Below are 22,462 nucleotides of genomic sequence, written 5' to 3' on the forward strand. Positions count from 1 at the left end.
GCCGTCAAAGCTGTCTGGAGAGTGTTTTAAAAATATAAGTTCCAGGGTTTCTCCACAAAAGATTCTCATTCTATACGACTGGGGTTGAAACCATAACTTTCATTTTAACCAGAACCACATTATTCATCCACAGAGGGACCCACAGCACATCCTGAAGAGCACCGTGAGCTCAGGTCTTCCCTAAACCATGGGCTAGAAAGAAGCCAGCCACAAAAGGCCACATATTTGTATGATTTCATTCATAGGAAACATCCAGAATAGGAAAATCCATAGAGACAGAGAGCAGATTAGTGGTTGCCAGGGGCTACGGAGAGGGGTAATGGGAAGTGACTGCTTAATGGGTATGGGGCTTCTTCTGGGAGGGATGAGATGTCCCAGAATTCGGTAGTGGTAAAATGGTTGCACAATTTGGGGAATGTGCTAAATGTCAGTATTGGCAAATTTTTGTTATGTGAATTTTACTGCAATAAAAAAGCCTTCCCTCCCGGCAGGCGTGGCTCAGTGGTTGAGTGTTGACCTATGAACCAGGAGGTCACGATTTGATTCTGGGTCAGGGCACATGCCTGGGTTACGGGTTCAGATGTGCCAGAGGTGGCCAATCACCTGTGGGAGAGCTCTCAGCCAGAATTTCTTCGGCCTTCTGCAGTGCCTGCTCCCTTCAAATGTGTTGAATAAAAACAAATACACACAACACAATATACAGGTGATGTATTAAAGAATTATATATCTGAAACCTATATAAAATTAAAAAAATATATATATATTTTTAAGGATAGCATTTTTTTCTTTTTCTAAATATATTTTATTGATTTTTTACAGAGAGGAAAGGAGAGGGATAGAGAGCTAGAAACATCAATGAGAGAGAAACATCGACCAGCTGCCTCCTGCACACCCACTATTGGGGATGTACCCGCAACCAATGTATATGCCCTTGATTGGAATCGAACCTGGGACCTTTCAGTTCACAGGCTGACAGTCTATCCACAGAGCCATATTGGTATTGGCATTTAAAAAAAATTTTTTTTTTATTGATTTCTTACAGAGAGGAAGAGAGAGGGACAGAGAGTTAGAAACATCGATGAGAGAGAATCATCTATCAGCTGCCTCTTACACACCCCCTACTGGGGATGTGCCTGCAACCAAGGTACATGCCCTTGACCGGAATCGAACCTGGGAACATTGAGTCCGAAGGCCGACGCTCTATTAACTCAGCCAAACTGGTTTCGGAATTTTTTTAAAAAAGTTTTTTAAATTGATTATTTTAGAGAGAGAGGAAGGGAAAGGGAGAGAGAGAAACATGGATGTGAGAGCGAAACATCGATAGACTGCCTTTTGTTCACCTCCAACCGAGGATGAAGCCCACGATCTGGGCATGTGCCCTGACTGGGAATCAAATGAGCAACCCTTTCATGTATGGGATGGTGCCCAACTAACTGAGTCACACTGGCCAGGGCAAACCTGTATAATTTTATTCACTAATGTCACCCCAATAAATTTATTAAAAAATAAAAATTTCAAACAAGAAATAAGAACATCTAATTTCGGAGAAAAAAAAAATCTTGGATATCATTTGGTATGTGGGGAGGAGGGAGATGACATAGGAACAGTTTTCTTGACGGTAGAGATATAAAATGTAATTACTTTCCAGTTCACCTTTGGGTCATTATTTTGTAAGAATCTGGGAACAGGAGGAGGATCCAAGATGGCTGCTCGGTTAGACACCTAACCGCAGCAGCACACAACAATTTCAATGGAATACAACTAAAATGTAGAGTGGACATCGCCAAGAATCTGGGAACATATGAAATAAAAAAAGAAAGAAAAGCAAATCCACATCTAACTTTAATTCAAGTATAAAGTTAGATGTGGATTTGCTTTTCTTCTTTTGTTGTTAATCCTCACCCGAGAATATTTTTCTCCATTGATTTTTTTAGAGAGCAGAAGAGAGGGGAACAGAGAGAAACAAGCATCCATGTGATAGAGTCACAATGATTGCCTACTGCACGCCTGCAACTGAGGTATATACCCTTGACTGCACTTGAACCCAGGACCCTTCAGTCTGGGGATCAAAGCTCTAATCACTGAGAAACCAGCCAGGGCAGGGTCAGGTTCTCTGTGAGGGCCCTTTTCCTGGCGTGCAGATGGCTGTCTCTGGCTGTCTCTCTCCTCTGTGCCATTCCATTTCAAAAATTTGCCTTTTGTTTCCAGAATGTCCGATTCCCACGAGGAACTGATCTGGACATCGGGAAATTCCAGCTTCTTTGCGGGAAACTGCTTTCTCCTTCGGGGATTTTACTTTTCTTGGATTTGAAATTCAGCTCTGGTATATACTGGTTATGTGACCTTGGACCTCGGGGCCTCAGTTTTCCCATCTATAAAACAGGATAATAATCTCTCTTTCTTCTTTCTGATCTTTACATTTCTTTCTCCCTTAATTTCTTTCTCTCTCATTTTATTGTTTTGTTTTTAACCCCCAACCTCCTGTGTTAATTTCCTCCTTAAAAGATCCCTGAAGCCCCACACCCATCCTCCCTGAAGAGGCTGGTGAGGCGCTGGCGGGCGTTCAGTAACAGAGACCAGCAGAGAAGGCGGCTGCTGACGGATTCCACGTCAGCTGGGGCGTTCTGTGCTCTGCATGCAGAACAGGGCAGTTTCCAAGGTGACCGGCGCTCGTGTGGGAGGATAAGGTGAGGGCCTGGAGTTATGAGCTGCCAAGCTTGCGCACCAAACGGGCCTCCTCGGAGCCTCTCACCCCACGCTGCTTGCCAAGCAGTTTAACAACCGACTTGTGACAGGCGAGGAGTTCCAACAATATTTAACAATCAGCGCACCTATAAATAGGCTCGTAAAGACAATTTGGGTAGCTGTTAATACATGGGTTCAGTCCTGGAGCGACTGATCCTTGAGTTGTTTTGACCTCAGAGAGCCATCAAGAATCTGCGGCAAGGAACAATTCCGCGGTTGTTCCTGTTCATCGTGTCCTTGTGCGTGTAATTTACTAACGTGATAATAACGTGCTGCTTGGAAGTTTGCAATTTGCAAAGTGCGTTCGCCCACATGTTCTCATTTGATCCTCGCGAGGCATCATTACTGAGGCACAGGGGAGACCAGGAACCTGCCCCAGGACATCCGGATGGTGGAGTAGCGCGTGGGGCTGGGATGGGGCGGGAGGGGCAGTGGTGGCAGAGTGCAGATTGGAGGGTAAGGGCTGTGTGGCTCCCAAATTGATCTTTCTTTCCTAGTCCATGTATCCTATTTCCTGGTTTATAAGACTTGGATGGATCCATTCCTCCCGGATCCTCAAAGGAGCCAGCACATCCGGGGCCCAGCATCCTGATCTCTCCTTTGATTACTTTGCATTAAGCCTAGGCTTGCCAGATTCAGCAAATAAAAATAAGGAAGGGACACTCACTGATATTTACATTTCAGAGAAACAATGAATGAATAAGGTTGTAGTACAAATATGTCCCATGGTGCATTTTAAAAAAATATATATTTTATTGATTTTTTACAGAGAGGAAGGGAGAGAGATAGAGAGTTAGAAACATCGATGAGAGAGATACATCAACCAGCTGCCTCTTGCACACCCCCTACTGGGGATATGCCTGCAACCAAGGTACATGCCCTTGACCGGAATCGAACCCGGGACCTTTCAGTCCCCAAGCTGACGCTCTATCCATTGAGACAAACCGTTTTCGGCTCATGGTGCATTTTTATCTGGCCACCTGAATTAAAAGTACTTGTTATTAAAACCTCTTCCTTTAAGAAATGTGAATTACTTAGAGACATTTTTGAAAAAATCAAGATCAACAAAGGAAGAAAATATAAATTAACTTTTCCATCAGGTGATATTAATATTTTAATGTTAACTGTTATCATTTTGCTATACCTACTGTGACCTTTTTTCCATGTCTATAATTATATGTATAAATTCCTTTTGGGGGGTGGGAATAGACAACGAGACTTACTGAATATACTACTTTCAGACTTGGTTATTATTTTTAAAAAAATATATATTTTATTGATTTTTTACAGAGAGGAAGAAAGAGGAGAGAGATAGATAGCTAGAAACATCGATGAGAGAGAGACATCGACCAGCTGCCTCCTACACACCCCACACACCAGGGATGTGCCCACAACCAATGTACATGCCTTTGACCGGAATCAAACCTGGGACCTTTCAGTCCACAGACTGACGTTCTATCCACTGAGCCAAACCAGTTTTGGCCAGACTTGGTTATTTTTTTCACCACTCAATAATTTGTCATGAACATCTCTCCAAGCCCTTGTGTATTCTGTAATAATCTAATGACTGCAGGTCATAGATTGGACAGCATGTGCGTTTAGCTAATCCCTTATAGGCAAGCCCCTAGGTTGTCTCCTATATTCTTCTATTACAGACTTGCCATGAACAGCCTTTGCTAAATCTCCCTGCATATCTCTGGCATAAATTTCTGGCAGTAAAATTTCTAGGTCAAAGGGTGTGAAAACTATTAAGGCTTTTTGTTACGTATTGTGAAATTGTCCTTCAGGAAAGCTGTGCCAACTCACATTCTCAAAAACAGTGTCTGCCGAAACCAGTTTGTCTCAATGGATAGAGTGTCAGCTTGGGGACTGAAAGGTCCCAGGTTTGATTCCGGTCAAAAGCATGTACCTTGGTTGCGGGCATATCCCCAGTAGGGGGTGTGCAAGAGGCAGCTGATAGATGACTCTCATCGATGTTTCTAACTCTCTATCTCTTTCCCTTTCTCTCTGTACAAAATCAATAAAATATATTAAAACAACAACAACAACAACAACAAAAACCAGTGTCTGAGAGTGTCATTTTCTTGCATATTGTCAACACTGGGAATGGTCATTAAAGACAAGAAAAGGAAAATGACCACTTTGATTCTGAACCTGCCCTGACTCCATAATCATATTCAACACTCTGTCCCTAACCCACACTAAAGGGCTCTAAAGGAAGAGATTGTGAAACTCCTGTACCTGTGGGTACGTCCATAACTGCTGGAAAGGCTAACACAGTGGTCAGCAAAACATGGCTTGCGAGCCACATGTGGCTCTTTGGCCCCTTGAATGTGGCTCTTCCACAAACTATAATACCACGGCCTGGGCGAGTCTATTTTGAAGAAGTGGCATTAGAAGAAGTTTAAGTTTAAAAAATTTGGCTCTCAAAAGAAATTTCAATCGTTATACTGTTGATATTTGGCTCTGTTGACTAATGTGTTTGCCGACCACTGGGCTTACATGATAGGAGGACTCAATAATGAGAGAGAGACAGAATTTTGGAAGCTGAAGGAGGTCTGGGTGGTAAATTACTTTTAAGTGTCTGGCCCTTGAAAGGCCAGAAACAAATAATTCACCTCGATCTAAGACTTACAGCTGATGTAGGCCTAGTGGGTTCCCAAATGCTGGGAAATCCTTTTGGCTAAGTCAGATTTCTCAGGCAAAACCTGCCATTAGATTATGTCTTTACAACAGTGAAGCCTGAACTTGGAAAGATGTAGAAAGACTTCAAACAATAACAGTAGCCAATCGTCCCGGTTTAATAGAAGGAGCACCTATAAACAGGCTGGGGCCACACATTCCTTAGGCATGTAGACAGAACTAAGCTACTCCTTCTGTTTTTGTCGATACTGCTGGATTTCAGCTTTCATCCCTAAATCAATACAGAGCTGCCTTTGAAACTATATGACGCTAATGAAAGAGCTGGTGTTGTACAAAGAGAAACTTCAGACAAAACCTGCTGTTAATACAATGGACTTGTTAGATGTCCAAGATAAATGTACTGATGAACCCACTCCAGAATCCTACAGATTTTCTGCATTTATTTGCAGAAACAAAAAAGGATTTCAGGGAGGACTGTGGAGTTACAACATGTCTTCACTTCTGTAATTAGTCGAGAAGGAATTAAAGAATTAAAGAACTGTATAAGAAAATCTCTGCCATCATTTGAGATCCATATCTTTTTAAGTTTTTTTTGTAGTGAAGTGTATCAATAGTAAAAAAGTAACAGAGCTTAAAATGACAGTTTATACTTTTATGGCCAACCCACCTATAATAAAATCCTCTGGTAGCCCTGTAAAAAAATGTAAATTATTGAGCTCTGTTCCAGACCTACTGACTCAGAAACTCAAGGGGTCGGGCAATCTATGTCTATTTCTTTTTCTTTTTCTTTAAAAAAAATATATTTTATTGATTTTTTTACAGAGAGGAAGGAAGAGGTAGAGTTAGAAAAATCAAAGAGAGAGAAATATCGAACAGCTGCCTCCTGCACACCCCCTACTCAACCAAGGTATATGCCCTTGACCAGAATCAATCCTGGGACCCTTGAGTCTGCAGGCCGATGCTCTATCCACTGAGGCCAAACCGGTAAGAGCCTCTTTCTTTTTTAAAAACTATATTTTTATTGATTTCAGAGAGGAAGGGAGAGGGAGAGAGAGATAGGAACATCAATGATGAGAGAGAATCATTGATCAGCTGCCTCCTACATGCCCCACACTGGGGATCAAGCCCACAACCCTGGCCATGTGCCCTGACCTCTAATCAAACCGTGATCACCTGGTTCATAGGTCAACACTCAACCACTGAGCCACTCCAGCCAGGCCCAGCAATCTATGTTGCAGCAAGCCCCCTATGTAGGTGATTCTGATGGCTGGCCAAATTTGAGAACCACTGGACTAGCACATTCCTTAGCACCCGGTAGAAGCTCAAGAAATGCTAGTTTTTCCCTTTTATTTATACTTTCTTTTTTTAATTCTTTCAATTTTTTATTTTATTGTATTTATACTTTCTTGATAACGAAAGGGTATCTAAAAAATGCATACACACTTAATAGCTGATAGCTCAATTGATGTATCTTTCTTTTCAGATTTGAAAAATATATATATTTTATTGATTTTTTACAGAGAGGAAGAGAGAGGGATAGACAGAAACATAGATGAGAGAGAATCATCGATCAGATGCCTCCTGCACACCCCCTACTGGGGATGTGCCTGCAACCAAAGTACATGCCCTTGACCAGAATGGAACCTGGGACCCTTCAGTCCTCAGGTCAACAGTCTATCCACTGAGCCAAACCGGTTTCGGCTCTTTGCAGATTTAACCCATTGAAATTAATATTAATCAAAGGGTATATACATTTGGGGGGACATCGTATATTTTTCTGCTTCTTCTTGGCTCTCATAATAATTAAACACTTCAAGAGTCAAGATAGCCTTTCTCTGTCTCTTCTTTCTTCCATTCTCTTCCCAGTTCCTGGTATTAGCATTCAGTAGTGACTCAGAGAAAGTTAACTATATTTCCATGTGCCAAATAAGGACAGGACTGCCCTGGGCTTTTTGGTGGTTTTCTTATTTATTTGACTATTTTAGCACCTTGGCTCAATGGCGTGCCTGGAAGATGAAGTGTTCAGTGTGTGCCTGGCGTGAATACCAATCTAGCTCTGACATCAGGGATGTTGGAGTGTAATGTCTTCCTCCCAGTGTCACCTAAGTGTCACTTCAACCTCAATAAGCATAAAAGCCTGAGCAATGTCATATACTGTTGGGACCTGGTTAAAGAAGAGATATACCAAAACCTCATCAGGAAAGGGAAGGCCAATACATACCCTATTTCCCCGAAAATAAGACAGTGCCTTATATTAATTTTTTCTCCCAAAGTTGCGCTAGGTCTTATTAACAGGGGATGTCTTATCTTTCCATGCGCTAGGTCTTATTTTCGGAGGATGTCTTATTTTCGGGGAAACACGGGTAAGTGAAAAATCTAAAGTGTATATAACATTCTTTTGTTTGGAAAAAATTGCAATTTTATTTGCATAGCACTTTATGGTTTAAGCTGAAACCCGTTAAGACCTACTTTATAGGACTGTTGTGAGAAATGAATGAGATAATCCCAGTAACATTCTAAGCATGGTGACCTTAACATTTATTGATCCAGCACTCAATAAGCAAGAGCACCAAATCATTACTAGTTGTAATAGTAGGTGATGGCTGAATGTTTATTGAATAAATGGCTATTTGAATGAGTGATTGACTGAACTATCAACTTGTTTAATGGATGGAAAAATTTTTTCTTAGTGCAAAATCAAATTTTAGCTAAAATTATTCATTTAGTGGCTATTGAATTCCATAACAGTTTCAAATTAGTACAACTGAAACTAAAACAAAACAAATTTCATTCACAATACCCTAAACAAGAAAGCACCGAAATGTCCATCAAAAGGTGAATGGAGAGCCCAGCTGGTGTGGCACGGCAGTTGAGCATCGCCCCAGGAACCAAGAGGTCACCAGTTCAATTTCCCGTCAGGGCACATGCCCAGGTTGCAGGCTCAATTCCCCAGTGGAGGCCGTGCAGAAAGCAGCTGATCAATGACTTTCTCTCTCATCAATGTTTCTATTTCTCTCTCCCTTTCCCTTCTTCTCTCTCTAAAAATCAATAAAAATATTGGGGGGAAAAAAAGATCTCTCTTTAAAAAAAAGGTGAATTGATAAAGAAACTGTGGTTCATCCATACAATGAAATACTAGTACACAAAAAGGAATGAACTATGGATGCACACAGCAACTCTGACAAGTCTCAAAAACATTGTATTGAGCAAAAGAAGCCAGACGCAATGAGTTTATACTCTATGACTTCATTTACATAACATTCTAGAAAAGGTGAGTCAAATTTAATGTTTAAACTTTATGTATTTGAGAGCAAGAGAGAGATACCGCGAGATTTGTTGTTCCATTTAATACGCCTTCATTGGTTGATTCTTTTTCTTTTTTTTTTTTAAATATATTTTATTGATTTTTTACAGAGAGGAAGGGAGAGAGATAGAGAGCTTGAAACGTCGATGAGAGAGAAACATCAACCAGCTGCCTCTTGTACACCCCCTACCGGGGATGTGCCCGCAACCAATGTACATGCCCTTGGCCGGAATCGAACCTGGGACCCTTCAGTCCGCAGACCAATGCTCTACCACTGAGCCAAACCGGTTTCGGCCATTGGTTGATTCTTAATATGTCCTGACTAAAGATCAAACCAGCAACCTTAGTGAATGAGGACAAAGCTCTAACCAACTGAGCTATTCAACCAGGGCCACAAATTTTCTTTGTTAATCCTCACCCAAAGATATATTTTCCATTAATGGGAAAGGGAGGGTAAGAGAGGGGATAAGAAGAGAAGAGGAAACATGGATGTGAGAAAGACATATCAGTTGGTTGCCTCCCGCACTCAGGATTGAGCCTGCAACCCAGGCACATGCCCTTGACCAGAATCAACCCATGATCCTAGTGCATAGGCTGTCTGCTCTAACCACTGAGAACACAGGCCAGGACTCAAAGCTCATTCTTTTTTAAATATATTTTATTGATTTTTTACAGAAAGGAAGGGAGAGGGAGAATTAGAAACATTGATTAGCTGCCTCCTGCACACCCCCTACTGGGGATGTGCTTGCAACCAAAGTACATGCCCTTGACCAGAATCAAACCTGGGACCTTCAGTCTGCAGGCCAATGTTCTATCCACTGAGCCAAACTGTTAGGGCTCAAAGCTCATTTTCAATGCCTGAATCTCTAGAGCTTTACAACTATTTAATTCTCAAAAGAGGCCTAGGAGGTACATGCCATTATTAACCTCATCTTACAAATGAGAAAACTGAGGTGCAGGGAGGTTAAAACAGTTCACATAGTCATCCAGTTAGCAATTTCATAAAGAAGGAAGTCTGCTTACTGAGCCTTGCATGGATGCACCATTCTAGCTTGACTCTCTTACGATTTGTCTGCTAACCCCCTGCACTCACTCTACTGTGGACAGGAATCAGCACCCAGTGTGTCAGTACCTGGCCCTATGAACACTCAGTATCTATTTCTTGGATGAGTTAAATCATTATCTAATTATCAGATACTTGAGGCCAAGTATATGAAAATTCGTGCACTCAGAGGGGATGGGGGAGGTCCCTCAGCCCAGCCTGCGCCCTCTCGCAGCCTGGGAGCCCTCAGGGGATGTCCACCTGCCAGCTTAGGCCCGCTCCCTGGGGGATCCCTGGGGCCTAAGCTGGCAGTCAGACATCCCTCTGGCAGCCCAGGAGCCCTGGGGGATGTCTGACTGACTGCTTAGACCTTCAGGGGAGCAGGCCTAAGCCACAGTTGGACAACCTTAGCACTGCCAAGGGGATGGGACAAGCTCCTGCTACCGCCACTGTGCTCACAGCAGTCAGTCCTGCTTGTGGCTGAGCAGAGCTCCCCCTATGGGAGGTCAGTGACCACCAGGGGGCAGCTCCTGCATTGAGCGTCTGCCCCTTGGAGGTCAGTGCCCCTGGGTGGCCATAGTGACCACCGTTACAGTCAATTTGCATATTACCCTTTTATTCTATAGGATTCTGATTGGTTCTAATGTGCTAGCTATTATATACTGTAATGGGTTGCATTGTGTCTCCCTAAATGTATATGTTGAAGCCATAACTCTCAGCACTTCAGAATGTGACTGTATTTGAACATGGGTCATTTATTTATTTAATATATTTTTACTGAGTACAGAGTGGAAGGGAAAGGGAGAGAGACACAGAAACATTAACGATGAGAGAGAATCAATGATTGTCTGCCTCCTGGACGCACCCCACTGGGGATCGAGCCCACAACCCGGGCATGTGTCCTTGACTGGAACCTTTCAGTCCTCAGGCTGACACACACTATCCACTGAGCCAAACTGGCCAGGCTGGACATGGGGCCTTTTAAAGAAGTGATCAGGTTAAATGATTCTGTTGGGGTGTGCCTTAATCCAGTCTGACTGATCTCCTTACAAGAAGGGGAAATCTGGACACAAAGTGACACAGGGGGTGCTTGCGAATGAAGGAAAGACTGTGTGAGGACACGGGGAGAAGGTGGCAAGCCAAGGAGGGAGGTCTCAGAAGAAACCAAACCTGCCAGCAGTCAGATCGCGGACTCCCAGCCTCCAGAACTGGGACGAGATACATTTCTGTGGTTTAAGCCACCCCGTCTGCCAGTCTGTGGTATTTTGTATGGCAGCCCTAGCAATCTAATATCCATATGCCGTGTTATTACAAGCATTCTAGGTTTGTCTAAATTTATCTATCTCTGTGGATACATTCATAACTCCTTGAGAGAGCTCTTTAAAATCCCGTTTAGCCACCTCTTTGGGGCAAGGGTGATGCTCTTAATTCCATGGGATTTAAATATTTATTTTCACCATAAAGCTAAGTCATTTGACAACAGGAACTGTGGCGTCTGTGTATATTCCCAGTAACTCCTGAACAGGCAGGACGCATAGTGGACACTCAGTAAACACTCCGTTATGAGAATTAATAGAATCACACTTCTTTCTCCTACCTCAGCCAGTGGCCAACAAAGAACTACCAGGGGCTCCCAGTCAGAATGGATGGTGAGAGGTGGGGGAAGGGATTTCAGGGCCCAGACTCATCAGAAGGAAAAAGTACAGGGAGAGAGGGAGAGAGGGAGAAAGGGAGAGAAGGAGATAGAGATAGAGAAAGGAGGTGGGGAGTAGGGGAGGGAGAAAGAACGCTCCTCAGCAGGAAAGGTGAGTTACTGTTTTTCCTGCAATGAAGAAGAGGAAGCACTAACAGCAGGACGTGTGTGTGTGTGTGTGTGTGTGTGTGTGTGTGTGTGTGAACATCTGCCTTGCTCAGGAATGCAGTAATAGGGGTGGGAGTAGAGCAACCCGGGGTCTATAACTCTTCATTTCCTCTGCAGCATTTCTTTAAAAAGGAATGCAAATAACAGGGCAAGAATTTAGAAAATTACCATCCATGGGCTAGGACTTCCAGGAGGTTAAGAGTTAGATTTTTTTTTTTTTTTTTTTTTTTTTTTTGCCATCTGAGCACCCTCTCCTTCTTTTCCCTTCAATAGCTACTGACTGATTTATTCATTCAATAAACATCTGTCTGCTCTGCTGGGAGCTGTGTTGGATGTGGGGGCCACACTGGTGACAGGACGACTGCCTGATCTCATGGTGCTTGTGTTCTAATTCTCATAAGCAGCTAAAAAAATGTCAAACTCTCAGTATTGACGGAGAGAATAATAGTCAAGTGATTTCCCCATTCACTGATTCACTATCTCACTGATCCACTCCTTAAAAAGATCTATTTAGCACCGATGAGGTACCAGGGGCTGTTCTAAGCATCAGAGAAGGGGTGTGAATGGGATATTGTCTCTGTCATGGTAGGGCTCAAGACAGATGAGAAAATAGATAATGCTCATGGGCCCAAGGGCAGTGATGGGAGTGTGATTGTGGCTGTATAAGGGGAATGTGGCAGTACAGGAGAGATGTGGTAGTTTATAGGGTGACTGGTACTATAGAGTGGCTGTGGTGGTACAAGGGGAATGGAGTAGTATATAGGGCACATGTGTCAAACACAAGGCCCGCGGGCCAAATCCGTCCCGCCAGGCCTTGCAATGTGGCCCGCACCTCGCAGTCATCACTGCACTCCGCTGCGTTTCCATCACAATGACAGTTTATGACTGTTCAGTAAACCATTCGGCCCGCGATTTAGGCTGGATTTTAGATTTTGGCCCCTTCTCTGATTGAGTTCGACACCCCTAATATAGGGGATTGGGGTAGTTTATACAGTAGGGTGACCTTGATTACTTAGGGTGATTGCGGTGGTACAGGGCAATGTGGTAGTATTGGAATACTGGACAGGAAATGGTCACTCTGGCTGAGTCAGGAAAGTCTTCCCAGAGCAGGGGTCATTTGGACCTAGTCTTGAAGGACAGTAGGGGCAATGTGGTTTTTGGTCTAGTTGGAGCCAGTTTAAGCAAAAGGGGAGTTTTCTGGAGCATACATGGGCTTTTCTGAAACCCACAGGAAACTGGGTCTCCCCAGGCTGGGGACAAGGAGCTGGAGAGACTTTGGGAACCAGGGTAGAGATTTCCTCTGACTCTCCAAAGCTTCAAGGGCTCTGTTTCTCCTCTCTGCATGCCTGCTTCCTACCTCTCCACAGGTCAGCTGTCTAGATTTTTCTGCCGACCTACAGCTTCCGAGCTGACCTATCTTTGAGTGAAGAGCCAAAAGAACCTGACTCATTTATTAGGCTTGATTCCACGTCCTTGGGATTGACCGTCTTGAGTTAGGTGTCCACCCTTGGTCCGAACAGCTATGGTGGGAGGTGGGGGGTGGGGGCGCAGAGTCCCTGATGAAAAGCTGGCTGCCAGGCCCCATTCCTGAAGGTGGGAGAGGCCGTCTCAGGAAGGGTTGGGGTGAGCCAGGCTGACACTACAGAAAGGGTCTCCCACAGGTGCAAGGGTGAGGAGCTGATGAAGGCTTTTAATTTTTAGATCATTTAAGAAAACTGGCAGCATAGAAGGTGAAGGATAGCAAATACCACAGGTCTAAGTCAAATTCACAAATCAACAGGAATAACTAACCAGGGAAGGGGTTAGGGGGACTGGCTGAAAAAGGTGAAGGGATGAAGCCAAAAACAACAAACTCATGGACACCGACAACAGTCTGGTGCTTCCCAGAGGGAAAGGGGGCGGGGAGGTAGGAGAAGGGAAAGGGGATAAATGATGAAGGAAGGAGACGACTCAGGTTGGTGAACTCCCAGTACAATATGCAGGTGATGCATCAGAGATCTGTGCACCTGAAACCTGTGTAATTTTTTAACCAATAAATTCAATAAAAAAGATTAGATGACACATACCAGAGGATTAAGTGACAGAATCCTATGACATTTCCATAGTCAGTTTAACAGTCAGAAGGAGGAGAAATCATCAAATGCCAGGGCCAGAAAGCAGTTTGAAGCTGGGAGTAGGAAAAGAGCAGGAAAAAAAGGAGAAAATGACCCCTCTCCAGGTGTGTGTGTGTGTGTGTGTGTGTGTGTGTGTGTGTGAGAGAGAGAGAGAGAGAGAGAGAGAGAGAGAGAGAGAGAGAGAGAGAGAGAGAGAGAGAGAGAGAGAGAGGGAGGAGAGGAATAGAAGGCCTGGAACCCCATCTGTGGAGCTTTGTTTTCCTGTGCCCAAGCTGCATGTGGCCATTTTAATCAGATAGAAATACTCAGGCGGCTTTCCCGGAGGATAAGGGAATTTCCTTTCCCTCACAGGTCAAGAATTTCCCAGAAGCCTTTGGGACTTCTGGAATTTCTGTTATGAAGTTCAGGAATCCTGGTAATTTTGGGGCAACACTATTCTTATTAATATAAGGACATTAAAAAATGGCAGAAAAAAAGAGAAAGGAAGAAGAGACTTCATAAAACATGACTAAAATATACCAAAATGTATCATTTTTATAGACTAGGTCATCAGAGAAAGAGAAAGATAGTTGTTATTAATCTGGCTTATATTTTCAGTATTTCTTCTGAAGATCTCAAAGAAAGCCAAACCTTGAAGCTACTTCTTCCAGTGTCTTCCAATGACTAAACTGAGACAACCAATGAGAAAGGGAGAGAGAGGGGGAGAGTGACAGAGAGAGAGAGAGAGAGAGAGAGAGAGAGAGAGAGAGAGAGAGAGAAAGAGAGAGAGAAGTGTGTGAGATTAAGGCTGCCCAGATTCTCCTGAGTGGTTCTCAAAGTATGGGCCCAGGAACTCGGGGAGTGGCATGCTTTCCCACTTATTTAAGGGAATGTGTAAGGTTAGACCTTCCTTATTTTATTTAAAAATATATTTTATTGATTTTTTACAGAGAGGAAGGGAGAGGGATAGAGAGCTAGAAATATCTATGAAAGAGAAACATCGACCAGCTGCCTTCTGCACACCCCCACCGGGATGTGTCTGTAACTAATGTACATGCCCTTGACCGGAATCAAACCTGGGACCCTTCAGTCCACAGACTGACGCTCTATCCACTGAGCCAAACCAGTTTCAACTAGACCTTCCTTATTTTAATACTAAGACTTTATTTCCCCTTTTCTCTATGTTTGTATTTACAATGGTGGTACCTCAGGATGAATTAAGACAATGTCATGAACTGCCCTGACGTGTGGCGGTCCTTAGTTTCTTTTCCATCATGCCTTTGCATAAGGAAATGCCAGCAGTAGTCCCTCCCCTTTATTCGTGGTATACTTTTTAAAAACTTTTTTATTGATTTCAGAGAGAGGAAGGATAGAGAGATAGTATTGTGTTTCCCTGAAAATAAGACTTAGCACATGGAAAGATAAGACATCCCCTGAAAATAAGACCTAGAGCAACTTTGGGAGAAAAAATTAATATAAGACACTGTCTTATTTTCGGGGAAACAGGGTAATATCAATGATGAGAGAGAATCATTGATTGGACACCAAGATTGACAGAACCTACACCCTCCATCTGCCAGTTCAGAGCCCTTCCCACACCATGGCCTATATCCCCAACTGTTCTTTGCCCTTCCTCTTCTTGCTCCCCTTCCTTTTCTGAGGGCCACTGAGCTTGGGTTTCCTAGCTTCTTCCTTAATTTGAGATCACACCAATACCCCTTTCTCCCTCCCTTTCCTTCCCTCCTTCCTTCCTTCCTTCCTTCCTTCCTTCCTTCCTTCCTTCCTTCCTTCCTTCCTTCCTTCCTTCCTGTGGGCCTTTATTCATCCATCATTGACCAAGGGCTGTGTGGTGCTAGCTGAATTTACATCAAGGGCACAGTTGGTTATTAGAGGTTCCTAGTGAATGAAGGTTTTTAATGATCAAGACTGGTCCCCAAATATAGACGAACAGGACAGCCAGCCCATCAGTGTCATTTGAGAAGATCTAATTATGTATTAGCGTCTTTGTTTAGAGGTTCAGAAGCCTACAGGCATCAGAATGATATTAAATCAGCCCAATAGCATATATACAACGCCTGATCTGCATTTTGGGACTAATTTGGTGGCCACTATTTATCTACTAGCCAGCTTGAAACTCCCATTTTCCCCTAGCACACAGTTAAGAAAACCCAGAGAAAGGCTCATGTTTGATTATTGAAGAGGAAAGAGTCAACACAGACCTAAGAGAAGGAGCTGTCTCATTTTAGCCCCAGGGGCTCATGAGTTTCTGGAGCATCTTATCATGCCCCGTCTTTAAGAAGGATGGAATGTGAAGACTTATTCAAGACAAAGCAATGTAAAATCAAAGCTGTACCACATTCTTTCCAGGAAACTGATACGTTAAAATATTCACTAAGCCACTGGCATCATCTTGCTAAAATAATATGCTTCCTTTTCATGTTATTTCAGTTGTTTAAGAGACGGATGAAAGTGATAGCTATCCGGTTGAATATATTTGTGTTGGGTGATGCCCCTATCCTGTCTCTACACCCAAACCATTCACTCAACAAGTATTTGTCAAACAGTATGAGAGTGCAGTGCAGGCTTTTTCAAGCTATGAGTCACAAGATATTGATGGTTCACAAACTCTGTTGGGCTACAACCGGCATTTAGAAAAAGGAAATAGAACCAAATGAAATAGAATAGAAAACATCAGTGTGAGTTATATGTAGTAAGGGTAAGTACCGTTACATGAAACTTTCGGTTCAGCTTCCTGGTGTGTAGTCTATACATCCTAAAGGACCAGCATTGAGTCATGCGTCCAACCTTATATCACTCCCTGGCAGAGGACAGTGGAGTCACCATGGCTGGTTTTTCCTGTATTCTCCCAAATCCAACTGCAAGTACGAAGAGGGAGATGGCCTTCTGGCCGTGTCTGCTGCTGAGGAGCTCACAGGCTACCTGGGAGACCAGGCAAAACACTAATAGGTCTTACAGAGCGGAAAGGGCTGCACTGATGGTACAAATAAAAGTGCTCCAGGGCTGTCACAGGCATGTGAGTTGGGTCTTGAGGATTGAGGAAGGTTTCTTCAGGCAAAGGAGTGGGGGGGAGGAAAGGACTAGCACAAGGAAGGGTATGGAAGCAAGGGCAGAGGTGGTTAGGGTTCACGGAAGACTTCCAGAGGTAAGTGTGCATGATCAGTGACAGGAAACTAGACAGGGTTAGATGAGCCCAGATCATGGAGCCTTGGATGCTGGGTGAGGGAGATTGCACTTGACCCCGACATTATGGCACTGAAGGCTTGGGATGCTCTATTCAAAAACAGCTACAAGGTAGTTTCATTTACTTTGCAGGAGTAAAGGAGATGGGATTATTGTCTAAAGCTCTGTCTCCCAGGAGGCAGGCTTAGTCATTACCTGTGCACACTGTTAGGTCAATTACATGTTGATTTCTTCTTTGCCCTTGACTAGTTCATTGTTTGAGTTCCAGCCAGCTCATTCTGTTTCCAGCGGCACCTACAGAATGCTAGGCAATATTCAGCAACACATAACTTTTAGGGCCGCCCAGACCTTGAGACCCCTGTCCCATCTAACAGAGTAGTCGGAGCCTTTGCATGTGTGGAGGGGAGTGGCTGATTGGTTCAGCCTCAAGGGAACGTCCGTGTTTCTTAGCCTTGGGTTTGTCCTTTCCAAGGGGACCCGTAGTGGTGCTGAGGTTGGGGCTTTTCAAAGCCATAGGACAAATGGATGCAGCTTTTTTTCATGCAGCTGAATGGTTAGGGAAGCAAAAGTTAAGAAATATATTTCCCTAGCAGCTTAAAATTTATCTTCCTACCAAAACGAGTTCGTGTATGTTCCAAAGTAAGGCACGAGTTTGCAGGAATAACGAAGATAACATATTGTAGAAGACGTCCAATAAACTGAGTTTGGGGTGGGTCCCTTTGGGCTATGAGCTCAGTCCTCTGGAGTCTACGGGGACTGCCCTCTGTGATTAGAGGTTTGCTGGTGGGAAAGTCAGAAAGCCTGGAGCACACAACAAGGGCAGCAGGGACCGTACGTCCCTCCTGACATCTTCCTTACTGGCCCGCCAGTGCCTGAGCCCCTTTGAGTGAATACGTTTCTTTTTCAGTGTCAAGTATCCTTCTGAGGGGAGTTCGCAGAGAACATCAGGCATTTATAACTCGATGAATTTCTCAAAACATGCTCCACTGAGTTGTTCTATTGCCACTTGGTTAAACTGGAAACTGCGTTTTCAGAATGCCCTTCCTGTATGGCTGCAGGGGAAAGCTGACCTAAGAGACATTCGCATGACATTTAGATGATGGAAGAGGAGCAGCAGCCATTGCTCTCAGAATGCCTTCCCGGTTAGATGCAGTGACACACAGAGGCGCCAGCAGTGCCGGTCTGTTCCGGCCCCCCTGCACTCTGAGACCAGGTCTTCTGGCAAGAACTGACCCTGATGGCAAACAGCAGCCCAGGCCCATCAGCCAACTCCGGCAACAGCTTCTTAGGGCTTCCTTTAGCCGCTTTCCCTTTGCATCCCACCTCGACAGCAGATATGCAGATTGGCAAGCTGACTCTCTGATCTCACTCCATCTTCCCTACTGCCACCTCCTAGCTCCTCCCATCACTGTGTAAGGTCTAATTCCAAACCCCCTATCCCAGAGCTCATTGTGGTTCCTTGTCTCTGATTGAACCTGGGCTGATAACCATCATTTCCTTTTTTTAAAAAAAAATATAAGTACATTTTTAATTGATTTCAGAGAGGAAGGGAGAGGGAGAAAGAGAAAACAAACAAACAAACAAAAAAATCAATGATGAGAGAATTATTGATTGGCTGCCTCCTGCATGTCCCCTACTGGGGATCGAAGCTGCAACCTGGGCATGTGCCCTTGGCCAGAATCAAAGCTGGGACTCTTCAGTCCACAGGCTAGTGCTCTATCCACTGAGCCACACCGGCCAGGCCCATAATTTCCTTTTGGTGCTGCACTCAGCCCTGAAGAAAAAGAGAGGAGTTGCTAGAAAATATAAATAGGAGGTAACCTCAAGGCCGTGGCAATATTTGAAAAGCCAGGATAGGACGTGGCATGGGAAGCTGTGAGCTCAGAGAGCAGCGAGGACGCAGAGGAGGGGGGATGTAAAGGTCACGAGAGGCGAGAGAGCATCAGAGGAAAAAGGGTTTCTGCTTCCTGCTTTCACCAGACCTGCCTCCGACAACAGCTTACTCATTCAGTGCTGGCTGTCAAAATGGTGCATGGAACAATGGCCTGTAACAGATGATGCTTATATCCCTGAGAGAGAAACGGAATCAGAGAAAACGTACAAAGGCAGGCGGTGGAAAATAGAACACTGAGTGAGAACAAAGTCGCACAATGGACTCATTAATGTAGACACGACTCCTACAAATTCCCTTTGCAGCACTGACTTCATAAAACTACGTCTTGCTTTATTGTCTTCATATCTGGGGTCATAGAAGAAGGAGTTATAAATAAGTCTCTCCTAGTTTATTTGTTAAAATGATTACTGAGAATGTTGTGCATTCCACCGTCTGTGATCCAATACATAAAGATCCATGAAAAATCTCTCCTTTCAGGGTTCAAAGATGGGAAGAAATTTTGAGTCTTCCAAGAGTTTGAAAACATTCATTTATGAGGCAAAAAGAAGTATGACACCTATTTTATTTTCCTTCTTGCCCTGGTTGCCAGGAAACGAGAGATGTTTTCTTAGTTTTAGTTTTGCTTGTGTTCAGGAGTGTTTTTTAGTCCGAATGGGTGTTATCACTTTGTACTGGGCTCCTTGGAGAGTCTGTAAGCCCCCTTTGAAAAGTTTCTCTGCAGATGCTTGAGGCCATTTTGCCTGTTGAATTTGCAAAAAGTCCTGCCTCTTGCCTTCTTCTTTGGTTTTAGAGACAAACCTACAGAGGAAATATTTTATTTCTGATACTTGACAACACTCCTTTCCATTCCACCCAAGAAACCAATATGATCTATGACCAAGAGAAAGACAAAGGAGCTGGTGGAGGCCATATTTCCAGTTTGGACACAAATGAAATCACACTTGTATGTGAACATTAAAAATGATTATTTTTTTTGTCATGAAATACAACTAAGATATGGGACACATTCAGGATTATTCATTTGTATGGAACTGCTAGGAAAATCTTAGTATCATAGTTTGCTTCTCAACAATCAATAAAGAGTTTTCAGAGTCATATGATGGATGCATTTACAGGTTACTGTAGAAACCATGGGCTTGTTCTAATGGTTCCTCAGCTTTTTCATTTTTAGGTAATGGTCCAGTTACTAAAAAAAAGTCACAACAATTATTTTCCAATAGAACCTTATATAGGTGACTTTAATCTTTTTTAAAAAACTTTTTGAAAATGTAGTTATATAATGCGTAATTAGAAATTAAATTTATAGAGAAGAATTCGTTATGACAACAAACTGAATTCCCATTTGTAAGGTTGAAGTCCATAAATTTAATCACAACAACTCTATTCTCAGGCTACAGAAAAGTGGATTAAACTCAAGACGGATAATTTAATCTGAAGCCCTGAAGGGAATTCAAACTGGTTCCAGATGATGTGAAAAAAATAAATGACAAGGAAAATTCAATCTCACTTTATTAGAGAAATGAAAGATCTGGGCAGCACAAGCCAGTTTTAACTAACAGAAAAATGTCAAGAAATAACACAGTAATTAAATAAACGTATCATTGCAAACCCCAGAACACGTATGCTATATATACACAACACACAAGCACACACACAATGTGTAAGCACAATAAAAGTAAGAACTTATTTGTTTTGTGGTATCACCAGACCAAAACATTGCATTGCAACAGAAGCTACTCAAATATATGTTGAGCAAATGGTTAGAATACAAATGGCATACAAAAGTACCAGTCTAGATGAAAATACTACACAGAAACAGGCATATTCTCCATAAGTGCTCTGCCCTATAAGAACATGAACATGTAGAATATTATTCTAATTTAATAAGATCTATGAGATAATAAGCTAAGTCAACAGAATGGGTTGAAGAGCATATTGCAGAGTGAAAGAAAAGTTTAATACTATTGGGTATCTAATAAATTCAATATACAGGGTGGGACAAAAGTAGGTTTGTAGTTGTTTGTATGAAAAATAATACAATAAAAGCCCTAGCCGGTTTGGCTCGGTGGATAAACCATCAGCCTGTGGCCCAAAGTGTCCTGGGTTCGATTCCAGTCAAGGGCATGTACCTTCGTTGCAGGCTCCTCCCTGGCCCAGGCTCTGATTGGAGGCAACCAATCGATGTATTTCTCTCACATCACTATTTCTCTGTCTTTCCCTTTTTCTCCTACTCTCTCTCTCTAAAAAATTAAAAAAAATACAATAATAAATAAATAATATACAAGAACAAACCATGTTTTATGTACTCACAACTGTAGACTTACTTTCACCCCACTCTGTAGTTTTGAGTAGACATGGCTGGAAGTCAAATTTTTGTGGAGAGGCCTGAGATAGTCACAATAAAAGCAGAGCAAAGAGAGAAAAAGATTTAAAAACTAGAGAGAAGATGAAAGACATAGATGAGAGCAAAGATGATCCTTTGATGCCTTTGAAATAAAGATGTGAACAAATGGAACAGAAAAACTACACAGAGACATGATACAAAAAAGTTGTCTTGAAATCAAAGAATAATAGAATTTTCAAGCAGAGATAACATATCATATAATTGGAAAAGCTGATTAGGAATGAGAGCAGTCAATATGCTGATTTCTTTTTTTTAAATATTTTTTTATTGATTTTATACAGAGAGGAAGGGAGACAGTTAGAAACATCAATGAGAGTCATTGATCAGCTGCTTCTTGCACACCCCTTACTGGGGATATGCCCGCAACCAAGGTACATGCCCTTGACCGGAATCAAACCCGGGACCTTTCAGTCCCCAAGCTGACGCTCTATCCACTGAGCCAAACTGGTTTCGGCAATATGCTGATTTCTTTAAGAACTTGAAGCAGGAAGAGAAACATTCAGGTCTCCAGGAAGAAGAGAGGAGGTAAAGAGTTAGATCAGCCTTGAATCTTTTCACAACAGTGGATCCAAGAAACTATGAAGCAATACTTGCCAAGTTCTGAGGGGAACAATGTTTGACCCAGGAACTTTGTGCCCAGACAAGTTCTTCATAAAATATAACAGAAACAGCCCTAACTGGTTTGGCTCAGTGGATAGAGTGTCCGTCTTCGGACTCAAGGGTCCCGGGTTCAGTTCCGGTCAAGGGCATGTACCTTGGTTGCAGGCACATACCCAGTAGGGGGTGTGCAGGAGGCAGCTGATCGATGTTTCTCTCTCATTGATGTTTCTAACTCTCTATCCCCTCCCTTCCTCTCTGTAAAAATTTAATTATACACACACACACACACACACAAACACAAACACACACACGGAAACAGACATCTCAAACATGAAAGAAGCCAGGAGGTAAAGCACCTGTCAGCCATCAACCCTTGGAAAACTCCTTAAAGGGAAATGCGTTTAAACAAGAGATGAATCAAAATAAGAATCCAGGGATGAAAATGCTGGGTGAAAGGACCCATTTAAATATTAGTTCATTTAACTATCGATAGACTAAGGCTGAACCACAACATGAATTATGGGTTGCAGAAAAGAATGTGCATAAAATAAACCCTGATACAGTAAAAATGACAGGATAAAGAAAAAAAAAAAAGACAGGATAAAGGGAGAGAAACAGGGAAAAAGTGTAACTATGCTAATAATTGTTTTTAGTATAGACACAATTGATACTATG

At 42.9% G+C, this 22,462-nt stretch overlaps 1 pseudogene; it reads left to right on the forward strand.

Annotated features, from left to right (window-relative positions):
• Positions 1–1,988: 1,988 nt before the first annotated feature.
• On the forward strand, positions 1,989–6,002 carry LOC118715751 (annotated as a pseudogene).
• The last annotated feature ends 16,460 nt before the right edge of the window (positions 6,003–22,462 follow it).

Source organism: Pipistrellus kuhlii, unplaced genomic scaffold (assembly GCF_014108245.1).
Source record: "Pipistrellus kuhlii isolate mPipKuh1 unplaced genomic scaffold, mPipKuh1.p scaffold_m20_p_11, whole genome shotgun sequence".
In the NCBI taxonomy this organism is placed as follows: domain Eukaryota; kingdom Metazoa; phylum Chordata; class Mammalia; order Chiroptera; family Vespertilionidae; genus Pipistrellus; species Pipistrellus kuhlii.